Consider the following 18,589-nt stretch of genomic DNA (forward strand, 5'->3'; position numbering starts at 1 on the left):
CTACCCAGAGCTTGGTCCTTGCGGATGCTTCTCTAAGGCCTAAGAATCATTTTCACCTTTTGATGGGTCTCCATCCTCATCTGGGCTGATGTCTGTGCGATGCAATACTTGTTTTCTGTTGAAGGAAAGGAAACATGAGAGTGATCAAGGAAAAGGCAATGAAAACTACACCCTGCTTTGTATTAAAACAAAAAATCAGGTAAAAATGTCAGTATACAACACATAAAACTTCAATTGACCTGATTCTACTCTTTCCTACTTTTGTTCCCACTCTACCAACAGTCCTGTTTTGGAAGAAGGTTGCTTTACGTAGACTCTAAATCTTATTTTCTTGTGAGCGTTTCCTCATGAGTCTTCTCACTCCTTTCTTTTCCTTCACTGATTTGTAAAAATGCTGCTTCAAAAATCAGCCCCATGCTCAGATTGTCTAGATGATACAATTAAGCTCTCAATTGGTGTGAGCAGAAGTTTCAGTTAAAAAAAAAAAATCAATTCAGAATTTTACTCAAAGGTATACTGAGTTTAGGCCATGGGATATGCTTTAGCTTTAGAACTAATTGCTTCTCAGGGAATCAGTCATGTTAGGTTGATCAAATGTGACTGTAGGGGAAGATGTATGTTTATCGACCAAGAGTTATGTGCCCGGCACAATACTAGCTGCCAAAATGATGGGAATGGCTCACTTTTATATTATGATTACAATATACAGGTCATGTTCTAAGCACATTGATCCTTACTACAAATCAGATAAACTGTTGCTGCTGCCTTTTCCATTTTGTAGATGAAGAAACAGAGAGGGGTTAAAGCATTTTTACCAGACCACACAGCTGTAAGTGGCAGGACTGGGATTTATACCCAGAATTTTGGCTCCAGAATTTATGCTCTTAATCACTCTACTGTGGTGTGTGTGTGTGTGTGTGTGTGTGTGTGTGTGTGTGTGCGTGAATCTGTATTTTTGCAGTTTTATGACTCATTGTTTGAAAGAGGATATTTATTTTTGCACCTCTTCAGCAATTTTCGGTTGCCAACTGTATTACAGTCAATATAGACTACTTCGGTATGCAAAAAATTACACCAAATCTTACTGGTTTGAAAAAAATGAGTATTTCTCATCTGATCATTTCTGCGAGTTAAGAATCAGAGCACACCTACCTAGATGGGTTTTCTGCCTCAAAGTTTCTTATAGTGCTGCAATTTAAGTGTTGGCAGGAGCTTCAGTCTTATCTGAAGATATAACTGGGAGAGGATCCTTCCAAAGGTACTCATGGTTGCTGGCAGGCTTCAGTTCCTCACAGGCTGTTCTGCTGAGGGCCTCAGTCCCTTGCTGGCTGCTGGCCAGGGTCCTCCTTCTGGTACTTGCCATGTGGGCTCCGGATAGGCAGCTCACAACATGTCAGCTGGCATCAAGTATGATTTATTACAGCAGATATAAAATGTTTCTGTAGAATAAAACTGCTAAAATAGGTTCTTAATTCTGTGGTGTTTATTCCTTTGAACATAATTTGTATATTTTAAAGGCCCATGTAGTCATCTATTTGGTAAAGGTGCTAGAAGGTGGTGTTTAGTGGCAATATGCATGTTTAGAAAGTCTTTCCTTAGTCTTCGAGTAGCATATACTCTATACTGCAGACCACACAAGAGGTGTGATATCAACCTTTGTTAACTGACTTAGTTTCTCAATACAAAAAAAAAAAAAATTCCAGTGTATTTTAGATTATAAGTGAATTATAATCTGTAAGAATAAAGATTATTTCTTTATGTGTTTGCATTTGCATATAATAGGTTAAATACATAATGAAAAAGAAATATTTAAATTCTGACACTTTAAGTATTCAAGCATTGCTAATGTTCTTTAACCTTATGAAACCCGTACTCTAGATATCCTTTTTTTAAAAAAATAAAAAAATTGTTTGCTGTGTGTGTAATAACAGCATAGTTGTTTATAAAAATAACTTTCCAGAGAACACAGGTGACAAATGTTATTTGATGTATAAGGTAAGAGTATCATCAAGATGTTTACCTTCTTTCATTAAGAATTTCTATAGATTAAGATTTATGCTCAGCTCTGTGGAGCAAAAATAAATTCAGTCTCTGCCTCATGGAAAGACTTAGAGCATCGTAATCAGAGAAACACAATGTAATGTACCGTAATTTCTCTGGGCTTCAGTTTTCTCATCTGTATAATGAAATAACATTAGTACTTATGTAACAGTTTATAAAAGACTTAAACTACATAATATATACGATGTTTCTTGAACATAGTGAAGATTTGATAAATACAACTGCTAACCTTGCCTCTCCATGCCTATGTCTACTTGTCACTATAGGAGTGAGTAGGGAACAGAGGACAATGGCTTAGATATTGAAGCATAAGGAAGAGAGTGACAAATGCTATATGAAATATAGATAAATTGCTATAGGAATTTAGAAAATGAAAACATGTTCTTTGGAATTATTTCAAGATGATGGACTAAGCATATTACACAGACTCTGGCTCCCCCAATAGACTATGGAAAATATGTTGTTTGTGGAAAGTTAAGTTAAAAATAAGTTTAAAATAAAATTTGGATTATTGTAAAGGATTGAATAATGTTTTCTTTATTTTTGTAAGTTAATTTTTGTCTATCATGTGGTAAGAAGACTTCATAGTGATAGTCACTCTAATTCTGTCTTGGGTGATTTAATAAAGTTTCCCTTCTAGCCCCAAAACAAGGTATAAAGACTGTAAATATGTATTACAAAAATGAGAGAAAAAGAAAAACAAGATAGTAAATGTCAAACAAGTAAAACAAAGATATAATTTTTCATTTGATAATTTATCAACTCCATATAAAAATATTGACCTTTGAATAGACAACCCATGGATTGGGAGAAAATATTTGCAAAACATACATCTGATGAGGGCTGATATACAAAATAATAAGGAATTCAAATAACTGAATAGCAAGGAAACAAAACCCAATCAAAAAATATGCAGAGAAACTAAATAGACACCTATCAAAAGGAGACATACAAGTGGTCATCAGATATAAGACAATATGCTCATCATCACTGATCATCAGGAAAATGCAAATGAAAACCATAATGAATGATTATCACACACCAATTAGAATGGGTATTACTAGAAAACAAGAAATGTGAAGTGTTGGTGAGGATGTGGAGAAGAAGGAAGTCTTTGCACGTTGTTGGTAGGAATGTAAATTAATACAGCTATGAAGAAAAACATTATGGAGGTTCCTCAGAAAACTAAAAATTGAGCTATTGTATGTTCCAGTAATCCCATTTCTGGATATATTACCAAGGGAATTGAAATCAGTATGCTGAGGAGAAATTTGCACTTCCATGTTTATTGAAGCATTATTCACAATAGCCAAGACATGGAAGCAACCTATGTGTCCATCATCAGATGAATGAGTAAAGTTTGGTATACATGTGTAATGGAATATTACTCAGCCTTGTAAAAGGGGAAATCCTGTCATTCACAACAACATGGATGAACCTGGAGGTCATTATGCTAAGTGAAAAAAATCAGGTACGCAAAGACAAATACAGTATGACCTCATTTATATGTAGAACTGAAAAACAGTTGAACTCCTAGAAGCAGAGAGTAGAGGTCTTACAAGAGACTGGGGGATGGAGAGTTGATGAAAAAAGGAGGGATACTGATCAAAAAGGCATAGTTTCCACTAGCGAGGAGGAAAAAGCTTTAGTGATCGATTGCACAGAATGTTGACTATAAAAATTATGATGGATTGTATATTTAAAAAAATTTGTCTTTGAAATACAACCTACAATCTTGTCATTATCAATTTTAAAATATGTGCAGTATGAGAAATAATTTTTTGAATTAAGCTTAAATCCATGTCCTGAGAGTGTAAGAAAAAATTTAAAAGACTCTCCACTGACTTTTTGTGTTCAGTTGCTATGCATTGCTGCAATGTGAGTAGAGAGCTGAAAGAGTGTCTTTTTTTGTCCTTGAAATAGGTGTGAAGGGCTTTCATCTTTAAATCTCTCTTCTCTATAGCTATCCTGTCTTAGGAAGGGAAAAGCTGATTGTTCAAGCTGATTGTCGACAGTAAAGGCTGATTGAATATACAATATTGTGCTATGGTTCCTTCAATGCATTGATTGTGGTACGATGACCAGCTTTTGTGTTATTGTTGAGACAGTGTCAACAATGAGGTATAATTTGAAATTTAGATGCAATGCCTGCAATACACCTGAAACTTATGAGAGCAGCTGGATATTTAGGTGATGATGATGATGATAATGACAACAATAATAATAACCGTTTTGAACAATTCCTGTATGTATTTGGCACTTTTCCAATTGCTCTTGATGCAATTTAATCTCCACATTACCTTACAAAATAGTTTCTGTTATTGTCTCTCATTTTACAGATGAGGAAACCGAGTCAACAAAAATTTTAGGATTTTTCTTTAAGTCATAGATTTGGTAAGTAACATACGTGACAGTCTGTTTCCTAGCCTGATCTTGGACCTGTAATAAACTCTTGACCTCTACACTATACTGCCTTTCAGGTAAGGGTTTAGGTATCTGATTATGTGAGGAACAGATTTCACTAAAACTTCTTTGGGGCTTGAATCCATATTTCTTTCTCTTACTAACACTAAATGGTACTGTGATTTAGTATATTTTTACACATTAGACTAGGGAAATAGCAAGGTACCATTTTGATTTGTCAATATGGGTGATTATGCAAAAACTACAATTTACCTCTTTGTGACATTTACATCTTTCATCCAACTGGGGCAGGAGAGAATGCAAACTAATATCAGGATCTTCTCACCCTTGAAACAAGACGTGGAATGCTCTGCTTTTGTGAGAAATGGATAATATTGAAATTTGTCTTTCCATTTGAGCCCAGCTCAAACATTCTTTATGAATTTATAATATGCAGTCAAAAGTTTCCTTCCTGAACTTACTTGGAAAGCAGTGTTTATGGTTGGCTCTTTTTATATATAACCTCCTCTTCATACTTGCATATCTGTGGAAGATTTCCCTCTCTTACTCTGGGTTTAATCTTTTCTAAATACTTAGAAATATATTCCGTACTATGTTCAGAATTATTTATTTGAGATATGCTACATGTCAAAATTAAAGGCAACTATATCAGTATTTATATTACCTATTAATGAAATAAAACTCCAAGATGAATTTTGTCACACTGCATTTAAAAAATAAAACCCAACTATATGCTGCTTGCACATATATACATATATTCCAATTATATACCTAGAGTTGAAAGTAAAAAGATGGAAACATATACCATAAGAACACTTAAAAAGATTGATGCTTTAGCTATGCTAATATCAGACTCATTAGAGTTAAATATAAGAAGTATTAATGGAAATAAAGGGGATCATTTCATAAAGTAAAAATGATCAATTCCAAAGGAAGTTATCACAGTCTTATACCTGTTTGTGTCAAGTAAAATGATATAAAAGGAGAAATAAAACTATTGTTATTGTAAATGGTATGATTATATGCATAGAAAACCCAAAACCATTTACATATAAATTATTAGAATAAATACATAAATTAAGCAAAAGTCAGTAGATGTACTGTAAACACACAAAAATTAATTTTATGTGTGTGTTTGTGTATGCCACAAACAAATATAAATTATTGAATAATACCATTCTAAGACCATAAAAATGCCAAACACCTAAGGAAAAAAACTACAAAAATTGTGCATGACTTCTACATAGAAAAGTATGAACAATTACTGAAAAAAAAACTAAGGAAGACTCAAATAAATGGAGCTATGTAATGTGTTCATGGTCTGGAAGACACAATATTTAAATACGTCAATTCTTCCCAAATTATTGATCTACAGCTTCAAAACAATTCCTCTGTGTGTGTGTGTGTGTGTATGTGTGTGTGTGTGTGTGAAAATCAGTCAGATTCTAAAGCTTTTGTGACAATGATAGGAATTCATTATTTTTCAGACTTTGAAGATCTTGAAGCTATAAGCTTTACTGAAACCTTTAGGGCTTGTAATATTATATTTTTCAAGTTTTTCTCCACCCCCAGCTTTATTGAGGTAATGAACATACAAAATGGTATACATTTAAGGTGTATAACATGACTTGATATACATTGTGAAATGATTACTAAAATCAAGCTAGTTAACACATCCATCATCTTACAGAGTAATGTAAGGTGATCATTTTCTGTGTATGTTATGTGTTGAGAACACTTAAGATCTACTTTCAGCAAATTTCAAGTATACAATATGGTATTATTAGCAATAGTTACCATGCTGTATATTAGATCTCCAGAACTTATTCATCTTATAACTGAATGTTTGTCTCTTTGACCAACGTCTCCTTTTTCCTTCCTTCAATTCTCTTCTCCCTGCTTCTAGCCCCTGGCAACTACCATTCAGTCTCTGCTTCTGAGTTCAACTTTTTCAGATTCTACATGTAAGTGCGATTATGTAGTATTTGTCTTCATGTGTCTAGCTTATTTCTCTTTGCATAATTTCCTCCAGATTCATCCATGACATGAAATTCTAGGATTTTCTTCTTTTTATGGCTGAACAATATTCCATTGTAATTGGTAACTTATCTATCTTATCTTTATAGACAGAGAGCTATATAGATATCACATTTTCTTTCTTTTTTTTTTTTCCAAGGTGAAGTTTCGCTCTTGTTGCCCAAGCTAGATTGCAATTGTGTGATCTCGGCTCATTGCAATCTCCACCTCCTGGGTTCAACTGATTCTCCTGCCTCAGCCTCTGGAGTAGCTGAGATTACAGGCACCCGCCACCATGCCTGGCTAATTTTTGTATATTTAGAAGAGACATGGTTTCACCATGTTGACCAGGATGGTCTTCAACTCCTGACCTCAGGTGATCCCCCTGCCTTGGCCTCTCAAAATGCTGGGATTACAGGCATGAGCCACTGCGCCTGGACCCACAATTTGTCTTAGTCCATTTAGAGTTGCTGTAAAGGAATACATGAAGCTGAATAGTTTATAAAGAAAAGCAGTTTATTTGGTTCATGATTCTTCTTGCTGGAAAGTTCAAGATAGGAAATGTGGTGAAGGCCTTGGGCTGCTTCCACTCATGATGAAAGGTGAAGGGGAGCCAGTGTGTGCAGAGATCACCTGGCATGAGAGGAAGTAAGAGAGAGATGGAGAGATGGCAGGCTCTTTTTAATAACCAGCTGTCATGGGAACTAACAGAACGAGAACCCCCTCACCCCCAAAAGAAGGCATTAATATATTCATGAGGAATCTGCCCCCATGATCCAAATACCTCCCATTAGGCCTCACCCACAACACAACTACGCTGGGGATCAAATTTCACCATGAGATTTGGTGGAAAAAACAAACCAACCATATACAAACTATAGCACCATTCATTTATTATGGAAACTTTGGTTTCTTTCATATCCTGGCCATTGTGAATAATGCTATAATAAACATGGGAATGCAGGTCTCCCGTTGAGATACTGATTTCAGTATTTTTGACTATGTACCCAGAAGTGATATTCCTGGATAATATGGTAGTTCTAGTTTTAACTTTTTGAGACATCCAAATCCTGTGTTCCATAATATTTGTACTAATTTACTCTCCCACTATCAGTGTCCTAAGGTTCTCTTTCCTCTATCCCATCACCTATAAAATTACATTTTATTTCATAATAGCCATTGTAACAGGCATGAATTAGTATCTCATCGTGGTTTTAATTCGTATTTCTGTTATGATCAGTGATAATGAACATATAGCTGTTGTCCAGTTGATTGTCTCTTGAAAAATGTCTCTTCAGATCCTTTGCTCATTTTTAAAATTGGGTAATTCAGGTTTTTTTTTTTTGACACTGAGTTGTAGGAATCTTTATATGTACATTTCGGATATTATCCTGTTATCAGATACAAGGTTTGCAAATATCTTCCATACCATAGATGGGATTTTGTTGATCGTTTCCTTTGGTGTGCAGAAGCTTTTTAGCTTGATTTAATCCTTCTTGTCTATTTTTGCCTTTATTACTTATGCTTTTGCTTCATATCCAAAAAATCATTGCCAAGGTCAATGTCAAGGAGCTTTTTCCTATGTTTTCTTCTAAGAGTTTTAAGGTTTCAGGTCTTGCATTCTGTACTTTATGCATTAGATATTCTACTTACTAACTTTGAATTTCAAAGGTGCAAGATAAATCTTTCAACCTCATTTAGATAATGACATGTAAGATTTAGAAAACTGTATTTAAATTGGTTACCCTGAGCACGTAAGACTTAACTTGGCAGTTATATCTTAGCAACCAAATTTTGATTTTACTCATTATTCTTGAAAATGTACTGGAAAAGGAACTGAAGATATCTTAGCCCTTAATGAGTTAAGGTATAAAAATGAGGACAAATATTAATTAATTTTACCGTTAATTACTTTATTATAATTTTATAAGTACTATATAGTACCCATACATAATTTTAAGAGGAAATATAACAAAAATATATAAAGCAGTACCAAGGCTGACACATAGTATGCTCTCAACAAAGGTTTACTAGTTTTTCACTACCTAAGTCTCAAGTTAATTCTCCCAGACAATAGAGTTACAAATATTCAGTCATTTTACCTTGTTGCTGGGAGGGAAGCATCACACACTGGGGTCTGTCAGGGGGAAATAGGGGAGGGACAGCAGGGGGTGGGGAGTTGGGGAGAGATAGCATGGGGAGAAATGCCAGATATAGGTGATGGGGAGGAAGGCAGCAAATCATACTGCCATGTGTGTACCTATGAAACAATCTTGCATGTTCTTCACATGTACCCCAAAACCTAAAATGCAATTAAGAAAATAAATAAATAAAATGGCAAAATCTATTTGCTGTAATAACAGCCAATGTTATGAAAAGACCTAAACTATTGAGTTAGAAAGGCTTTCTTGAAGAGCTGATTTTTGAGTGAAATTTGAACAATTAGAAAAAGATTAATAATTAGCTGCTATTAGTTAGGAAAGGAGGTTTTATTTAGAGGGAAAAAGCAACAAATCTGTGGTGAAAGGGGGATATCTGTTCAAAGAATTGCCTCCAAAACTGCCAGAAGGAAGTTTCTTCTCCTTTTGAATAAATAAATAATTCATTTTTTAAAACAAATATGTATATTTTTTACCGGAATCTGGTGGGAATGTTTAGTTACATCCTACTTGGAAAAACTAACTTGTATCTTGCAAAGCTGAAAACGTGCATTCTCAATGGTCCAGCAGTTCCACTTCTGGGTATATCCATAGATAAACTCTTACAGGTGCGGACCTGGAAACACATACTTTTGCTGATGCAATACTATGATAATAGTAATAATAATAATAATTTCCAGTCTCTTTTGAGTAGATATTCAAGTTGTGTTCAGTTTGGGGCCTTTATAAGACTGGAAATTATTATTATTTTTACTATTATTATAGTATTGCATCAGCAAAAGTAAATATCAAAGACAACGTAGGGTGAATAAAACAAGCTGAGGGGGATGTATTTGGTATATAAATTCCCCACATATACAAAACTTAAAAAATATATTGTTTATAGGTACAAATATTTAGTAAGAAAATAACAAAAAACAAAAACTCAACAACAAAAAAATTCACAGTCACGGTTACCCTTGTACAGGAGGAAAAGAGCTGTAATTATTGAAGGGCACAAAACAATTGACGCGTTTTGGAAATGTTCAATTTCTGAAGCTGATGGATGGTTCAAAAGTGTTTGTTTTATTATTTGTTATTCCTTATGTAAACTATAAAATAGGTTCTTAATTTATCTCCTGAAGTTCTATGAATATTGCTTCAAAATAGAGGCAATAGAATATTCTATTTTTTATCTGAGGGACATGCTTTAAGAAGATAAGTAACTGGTTCAGGGATTATCATTGAATGGCAGAGTGTTATAACTCCAAGATCACACTGTATCTCTTATTATACAGTGCCTATTTTTCCTCTGAAATTAGAATGAATGTAGACATATAAATATTTAGGATCTCTAAAATAAAGATAACTAAAAATCAAAGACTATTTCAAATATATTTACAAGGGGGTTTAGGACTAAAAAGGGACTGAGACGTCATTTGGTCAAGGGAAGCACAAGAGAAGTCATGCATCTTCCTCAAGGACAAATAGCCAAGAACACGTGGATCACTGCAGCACAAAAGGGACTGAAAACAACATCTCTAGACTCCTGGTCTAGGACTCATTAATATACAACAATAGACTGGGTGTGCTTTAATAATATTCTCTTCATTTTCTTTTTCTTATTTCATGGTTTTGTCTTCCCAAGGGGAGTGGAAAATTTGAAAAATATAAAAAGCATTTTTTTCCTTCAGATATTTCTAAAACAAAGTGAAATTTACAGATTAACTTGATCACACTAACAGGCTTTAAATATCCTGTTTACCCCAGGTTTTAATACAATGAGTCTTTCATAATTTTAAGAGGTATGTGGAAATCGTGAAGAGTTATTGCCAGCCTGTTACGGAGGAATGTTTTTTCTTAGACAGATAAGAATCAGGTTAGTATTTGCAGTGCCAGAAATGAGATAAAATTTCACTTCAGAACTTGAGCTGTGTTGATCTACTTATTCTCATTTTATGTAGCCATTTATAGCAGTCAGGGTCAGCAAACCGATCTGCTGCAATTACTTTTCTGCCATCTTAAAAATGTGATCGCTTCTAAGTGGTGCACATGACATTCAACAGCACCACCAAATGAACTGGTCACACTAACAGCAACACAAACGTACCTGCTTGGCAAAATGCTGTATATTTTTCAAAGGAAATAAGGCAATTATAAGGCTTCTTTTATAAAGTCAGGTATTTTCGGTAAATGGTATTTGACCTAAGGTGAAAGCCCTATATTTGATTTGAGTATGGAAACTCTTGATTTTTTCCCTTTGCCTATATTTATTTTTCATAGAGTTTATGGCAGAAATGTTGTATTACAAGCAGCAAAATAACACTTTCCTTTTGACCTCCTGATTTTCCTACTGTTAATTTTCATAAAAACTATTGCAAGTGATGAAAAGTACCATGTTTGTTCTTTGGCCAGCACTGACATTTATTTTGGGAAATTAAAGAAAATGAATTCAGTTTATGTATATGCATAAACTTCAGTATCCATTTTGTTAAAAGAAGAAGACATTTTCAAAGAAGATATTTTCCTTAAGACAAAACTTACCAACATCCTCAAATTATGTAAGTTCAGTTTTTCCATATTCAAAGTTCAAAACTGGATTTGCAGATAAAGGCTTTCACAGTAAGTCAGTATTCTGTCCGTGTAATAAGATAGAAGTTCTTGGATTGCATGCTATTCAACAATCTCACCAAACACATCTGAAACCTGAGACCTGGGGTAAGTATGAATTTCTGGAAGACTTTGGCAAAGATAAACCACACCTGTTTCAGCTTCTAGTAAAATAAATCAGTTGTAGAAAGAATTGACCATTAGCAGTAAGAATATCCTTTAGTGCACTTTCTATTCAAAGTGAAAATCAAAACTTCAACTCCCTTCTGCATGTCTTCACTCATATGCAAGTTTTCTTTGTTTTTATGAAAGCTTTCTTTTAGATATGACACATAGTTATACTTACTCTACATCTCTTAATTGTCTTACCAACGTCAACTGAAGATATTTAATTTATATCGGTAATATTCAAGATGTTTAGATATGCTGAGACAAAATGCCTTGTAAATCTAAAATATTATATAGTTATTTGGGATTAAGGTTTGACTAACACAAATCTCTCATTCAGCGTTTCAGTGTTCATGATAAAAAGTTGAAGAATAAAATGACACCAAGAGAAATATATGAGTATTTTTTGTTTTAGTATCGCAACCTATTTCATTTCACAGTGATCACCAGTGGGGTTACATACCTTGATTTCTATTTGACATTCTTTATGAGAAATGATGGTAGAGGCCAGAAATAATTCATGAACAGAACAGTTAATTTGATTTAAACCTTTCTTAGGCTACAAAATTAAACAGTATCATTCTCAAAATAAAACACATTTTTTCTATTCCAAGCAGCAATTTTGTTAAAAAAAAAAAAAAAAAAACGAAAAACAAAGACTAAATACTAAATCTTTACCATAATTTGTCACAGCAACCTTTTAGGATCTGTGCCTCAAATATATCAAAGTTAATAAAGGCATATTATAAAACAAAATTGCAAAAAAAGTCATGACATTATATTCTCGATTGAACATTTACATGATTACTATATAAATCATTCTTTTTTAATATATCTGCTACTATAGTTGGTATATTAAAATATCTGTATAAATAGAATTTTACTGCATCACATACCTAGGTCCTAACTAACACAAAATCAATGTCAAATGCTAACACTGTCAATAAGAAATACACAGAAGATTAATGTAGCACATTTAATCCCAAGCACCCTGAATTAATCATTATACTTGCATACAGGTATCAAAATATTACATATACCCCAAATTTTGTACAACTATTGTATATCTAAATAACGAATCAATTGAATTAAAAATGATTTTTTAAATCACTATAGACAGTGATTAATAGGTGTAAATGAAAGAAAATGTCTGGACAAGGTAGCCTAATTTTTTTAAAGCTTCCTCATTATACAATTTGTGTTTTCTCTTTACCAACATCCATTCTATTGAGTAGACTATTTCACTATGAAGGAAAGGTAATAGTCAACAATATTTATTTTCTTTTTTCACTATTTCTTATTTCTTAATTATAATAACACATACAAACTTTACCACAAGGATTAAAACATTTTAGTTGAGTTAGTTAAGCATCATCGTTGCTTATGGAACCAGAAACATCTTTAGGTGCCTTGCTTAAGGGAATGTCCTTGCTTGTCTCCCTATAATTCCTTCTGCAAGTGCTCAGTCACAGAGACTTTATTGTTGGCTCTATTTCCTTCTTTTAAAAGCATTTGGCTCATCTTCAAACATGCAGCTCTTTATATAGCATGTTTGAAAGGTCGAATGAAAGTCAGAATGTCAATATATTTATTGGCAAAATGACAGCAACCTATTACCTTTGCTGAAGCACTTTCATTTTCTATAGGGAATTCAGTGTGATTGTGTTTGTCTTGAAATTTGTTTTATAAGAGCCATTTAAAGAAAAAAATAATTGTACACAACCTAAAATTCTCAGCGTTTCCCCAAAGCATTGGACCTTCATATACTTTCTGCCAACCATAAGTGAACTATTGACTTACTCTTAGGAGTTACTCTACTGAGTACCCCAGATTATTGGCCCCATTTAAACCATAGGCACCTCTGTTACACTGCCTCATGACCTAAGTTTGTAGGGAGATAATTGAAGACATATGATATTTGCTTTTGCCTGTATTTTCTTAAATGCTATTCTAAAACCACCTTCTTCTTTTAAAAATTAAAAAAAAAAAATTAGGCAGTATGCTAGACAGTGGCGGCAACACAGCAATGAGCAGGAGTCCTAGCTCATGACCTCAGTTTATACTATTGGGGAGCATAAAACATTTAACTAGTAATTACAGTAAAATGTGATTTTTTTTTTTAAAGACTGAAAGCACAGAATATTCTAAAAAGACAGATGGGAGGAGCTGGTGGTGGCTAACTTGGTCTAAATGTGTTGGAAAGGTCCACTAAAGTAATTTTAAAATATAATCATCTGAAGGGATCCGTTGAGGAGAAGGCAGCCAGGCAAAGAGGGAAAGGAGTTACTGAAAGAATGTTACAGGCAGAGAAGAGACAGTGTGGGGAAACCCAAAGTAGAGAGAGCCCGGGACGTCTCATGGAGCTGAAGTCAGTGTGTCTGGAGGGCACACAAGATGAGGTGCTGGAGGAGAAAGACTTGTAAAATTATGTTAAAGGTAGCAGATAGCCACTGAGGAGTTTAAGATGAAATGATTGTATGTGTTTTACAAGGTCACTTACATTTCAGCATAGACCAAACAGTGGAATGATCAAACCTATTGATAATTCATTTTTGTCAGGAAGAAATTTTGAGCACTTAGCTCCAATTAGTTTTAATATATTTATTTATAAACTAAATTTATTTATTTATATTAAATAAAAACTATATTTAATATATTTATTTATTATATATAGCTGCATTTTGTTGGCCAATATCTCAAGACACAATGTGCATTTAGGCTAAGATTCATTGTTAATAATAATATGATTTCAAAATTTTTGATGATTTTTTGTCAAATGTGATCAGACCATTGTTGTGTTTACCTGGTAACACAGCAAAAAAAAAAGCCAGATTTAGAATTTTCCATTCTAATATTTTTTTACTGTTCACTTATAGTACTGTAATGACATCAATTCAAAGTTTGATTTTAGGGATATTTTGAAATCCAATTTTCAATTTTTTGAAGACTAAAATTTAGTGACATAAATTGTAAATCCATTTAACCAGCCACAGGTCATTTGCGGTAAAATGCAGTATGCTAAATGAAACAGACAAGTGTGGCTGTGTTATTAACTGCCTGTTGTTGAATTCCCTGGCTCGCCTCAGGGTATCTTTAGTAACTTACGTAACATCCAAATACGTGACTTGGGGATTGATTACAATTACCTATATTAATTCCAGGTCTTAAATAGTTGCAAGGCGTTCTTTTTTTTTTTTTCAGATAAGAATAAATATAAATAAAAGGTTGTACTATTTTTTTTGGAGGTGCCATGAATCATCGGGTTCCTGAGACTGCATGGTCTTCCTATTAAAGATAATGATTGTGAAGGTTTGAATGGGAGAGAGCAATGCCTGAGGCAGAGAATCAAATAGAAATCTGCTGTCTAGCTACAAGAAGGTCTGATGGTCAGTGCTTGAATGATGACAGAGGGAACTGAGAGAATTGGACAGGTTTACAAGGCAGGAAACATTTGATGTATTCCGGAAAACGATTCCTTAGAGATGCTCTAGATTCAGCGTCCTGCTCTTCACGATCCCAGTACTTCTTGAGTAGACGTCAAAACACAGGCTTTTCAAAGTGTTCTTTCTGAACCAACTGTGTAACAGAATCACCAGATGTGATTTAAATGCAGATTTCTAAGTGCAACTTTAATTTTATTGACATAGCAATGTTTAGAACGTCGTAAAAGAAGCTGAATTTTAAACAATCTCCCCAGGTGAAACTGACACACGTAGAGTTTAAAGGCCATTGATCTAGGCAGAAGTTGGAGTAAACTGCCGGAGAGCCAACGTGGACTCACAGAACATTGGAGAGTTAACCACTTCTTATATGCCTTTCAGAATAAGAGCTATTTGATTAAGTTATCAGCTAGTTATTTTGTCTTTAAATCTTTCTTCTTGAAACTCTAGAAAACTTGAGAAAGATTTGTCTTCTCATGTAGCCTTTTAATACCCAAATAACATACAAGAAGAAGTAGAATCTGAAGTGTTAGCTATTATTATTGTTGTTGCTGTTGTTGTTATTATTGCAAGTTGTGGTGCAAAATTTTGTGTAAGGCAGGATTAGCTTACTAATCATCCATAGATGTGGCATTGACAAAAAATGAAATATTAGGAGGACTTGTTTGATAGAACATGTTCAGTCCAGCTACAACTGTATATAGTACAATTTAAAAACTAATTATTCAGGTATATTTACATGCATTTTTTTTCCTGAAAAAGGAAATTCTATTTTTGTCAGCCCTCTTTTGATTTGGGAGTTCTAAATTTTCTCAGTGATAGCATATGCTCAACATTTAAAAATACAATGAAATAAAAATTAAAGTAAAAACTTTGCCTTTCCCTGGCACACTTGAACTTTACAGAGACAATCTTTAGTAATAAAAGTCATTTGCACTTGTATTTGCCCACTTGCCCACTGTTCCATTTTTAAAGACTTTGAGAGAATACAATGATGTGGATTTCTGAAGAAGGTAAAAAGGGCTTAGTCATATTTCAAAGTGTTGAGAACTGCTTACCTTCACTTGATTTTCTTTGGAGAACAGTTTGATTGTTTGGGAATTAGTCATAAATGATTTAGTTGCAAATTCTCAAAACACAAGTCCACTGGAGGTCCTTTGAAAATCCAGGGTGAAATCTCCAAAGCCCTTAGCTCAATTTTGCTCAGAGAAAAGTATCTGAAAACATCAGAACAATTTTCAGTTTTCAAGTTGGCCTCTCAACCCGTTCTTGCTGGGATTAAAGAGTTCGCCGTAAACGCCTTACTTCTTTTTTGTTGTTGATAGAATAAGAAGCACTGGGCTTGGGATCTTTCATCACCACTTACTGATTATGAGACTCTGCAATTTAACTTATGTGCACCGTCTGTGTCTCATGCTGCAGTTTCAAAGATGGCTGTTGCGATTATTCTCTTCTTATTGTTTTTATTATTACCATTAACATTATTAAGTCGACTCAACATGAATTGTCAGATCTTGTGCAAATGGACCAGGAAGGAGAAAGGGGTAGTAAAGAAGGTGGGGGTTTGGGGAGGGAGGAATCTCCCTTTCCAGGATGCTCTCTTTAGGAAAGAGCCCCTGTGCTGCTGATACAGCATCTGCTCAGGAGGCAGCTCTAGAAGAACAAAAGTGTGCCATTCATCTAAAGGATAAGAAAGAGGAAGTGATAGAAAAAAAAAATTAAAAGTGAGACACGGTGTAACAAAAACAGAGTCAGTCTAGGGTATTTTTAGATAAGTTATCTAGGTCGGGTAATCAGTCATATTCTGACAATGACTCTTTCACAGGATGTGCTGTTCCTGAGATGCTAGGTGCAGACCCGTTCCTAGAAAATGTTAGTGTAGCATCTTTTGGCTTTGGCTCAGGACAGTCCTTAGCCAAGTTTGTTAAGTCAGTCCCTCTACTCCTAAATCTATCTATTTGCTCATTCTTCTTTACATGCATCCTATTCCAGAGGAAAAAAAATAAGAGGACTATTTATTTTCAGGATATAGCTCTTATATCCTTTCTGATATCTTTATTCCTTCTTTATAGGCATACTCCACTCAAACAGCTATACTTTTGGTTTTCTATTTCTCAAACACAAGTGTTTCTCTTGTCTTTATCTTCAAATGAAAGCTTCCTATGTTTCTTCTCTTTCTTAAAAAGGATAGTACAACAACAGTTCTAGAGCAAATGGTACACACTTCCGGCTCCCCCTTCTCACCTCTCTTCTCTACTAGACCCACTGATTCTGACTTAGCCACCCGTCATTAGTACCACCTCCTATCTGCCAAATCCAAGGTTTCCTTCTTATAGCCCATCTGGCATGATTTACTTATGACATTTGACCCTGTTAGTTACCTTCTTGTTGAAGTGTCCGCTTCCCTTCATTTTTGCGTTAATACACTGAGTTAATCCCTTGTTCTCCTTCTTCTTCTTCTTTGTTTTTCTCTCCCTCTCCCTTTCCTTGGCTTCTCTGTCTTTATAAGCTGCTGTTCCCTAGGGTCCCATCCTCTGTCCTCTCAGGATTATTTTATATCCCTGCTCTAGTACTCTCTCATCTATCTTAACCTTTCAAAGGATGTTCCCAATCTGCACTTTCCAGCTTATGTCTACCAGTCCTTTACTTACTCTCCCTCTATGACCAGGGCTAAATTATGCTGCCTCACAATCTTCAACCATCCTCAGAATATCACAAGACTTCATCTGTCTGCAATTACATTTTCCTATTGACTGCCTTTCCTTGCCTCTTTCCCTGCCTCTGCTTGGTGAACTCTTACACTTTAAAGAACACTTCTCTGGGGCATCTAGTAGCAGAGCCTTTTCTCTGCCATTAAAGAAAGAATGTGATCCCTGAGTTCTCTGTGCTCCTGCATCCTTTTTCTTACTAGTATAGCACTCATATTGTATTGCAATTAATCATATGAGTGTATTTTTCTGTGTTGAAATTTTAGTTCCTTCATGATAAGAACTGTGTTTTAATCATCCTCTCACGCTAGGATATAGAATAGTGCCTAACATATGGTGGCTTTATCAAAAAATACATTTGCCAATATATTACTTGTGTGTTAGAAATAAGAAACAAATTAGTGTTTGCATATTATGGCTCCTGAACACGAGAGAAATTATATAAATGAAATTTTTCTGTTATCATTCAATTTTGGATGGATTTCATTCAGGTCAACAAATATGTACTCTGTAGTAACATTTAGTTAGCAAGATCTCATTTATATTGCCTTCAACAATAACTTGAGTAAGAAAAATAAAATTTGTTTAAGAAAAGATGAATACATTATAAGAATTAAAAGTTTAGATTTTATAGGCTATTTCCATATTTTGAAGTTCATTAGATTACACATTTTAGTAGGTACTTACCTCATTGATTTATTTCTGATACTTTAATAAGTATCTAGATATTATAATCACTTATATGTTCATGAGTATCCTATCTTTTATTATAGTATAACAAAATCTGTTTTCTATCATGTTTCTTTAAACATAGTGTGTGTGTGTATTTGTAAACACACACATATATGTGAAATCTAAATTTTTATAAAATCTTCTAAATTTTTTCACTAATCACTTATTCTTCAAAACATCATCTGGTTTATATCCTCATTACTGGAATTACTGATACCATTATTCTTTTAATTAAATAAACATACAAACAAAAGGTACACAAACCCCAAGTATATAGCCGGATGAAATTTCA

At 34.1% G+C, this 18,589-nt stretch overlaps 1 long non-coding RNA gene across 1 annotated transcript; it reads right to left on the minus strand.

Moving 5' to 3' along the window:
* Positions 1 to 12,066: 12,066 nt before the first annotated feature.
* LOC105714540 (uncharacterized) lies at positions 12,067 to 18,073 on the minus strand. Its single transcript, XR_001106836.2, has 3 exons — positions 17,239 to 18,073; positions 15,916 to 16,074; positions 12,067 to 14,993 (listed from the first exon to the last, which is right to left on the minus strand). It is a non-coding gene; the product is annotated as an uncharacterized LOC105714540 (long non-coding RNA).
* Between the last annotated feature and the right edge of the window lie 516 nt (positions 18,074 to 18,589).

The sequence above is a fragment of the Aotus nancymaae genome, unplaced genomic scaffold, assembly GCF_030222135.1.
Source record: "Aotus nancymaae isolate 86718 unplaced genomic scaffold, 86718_ANA_hifiasm-v0.15.2.pri h1tg000033l, whole genome shotgun sequence".
NCBI classification, from domain to species: Eukaryota; Metazoa; Chordata; class Mammalia; order Primates; family Aotidae; genus Aotus; species Aotus nancymaae.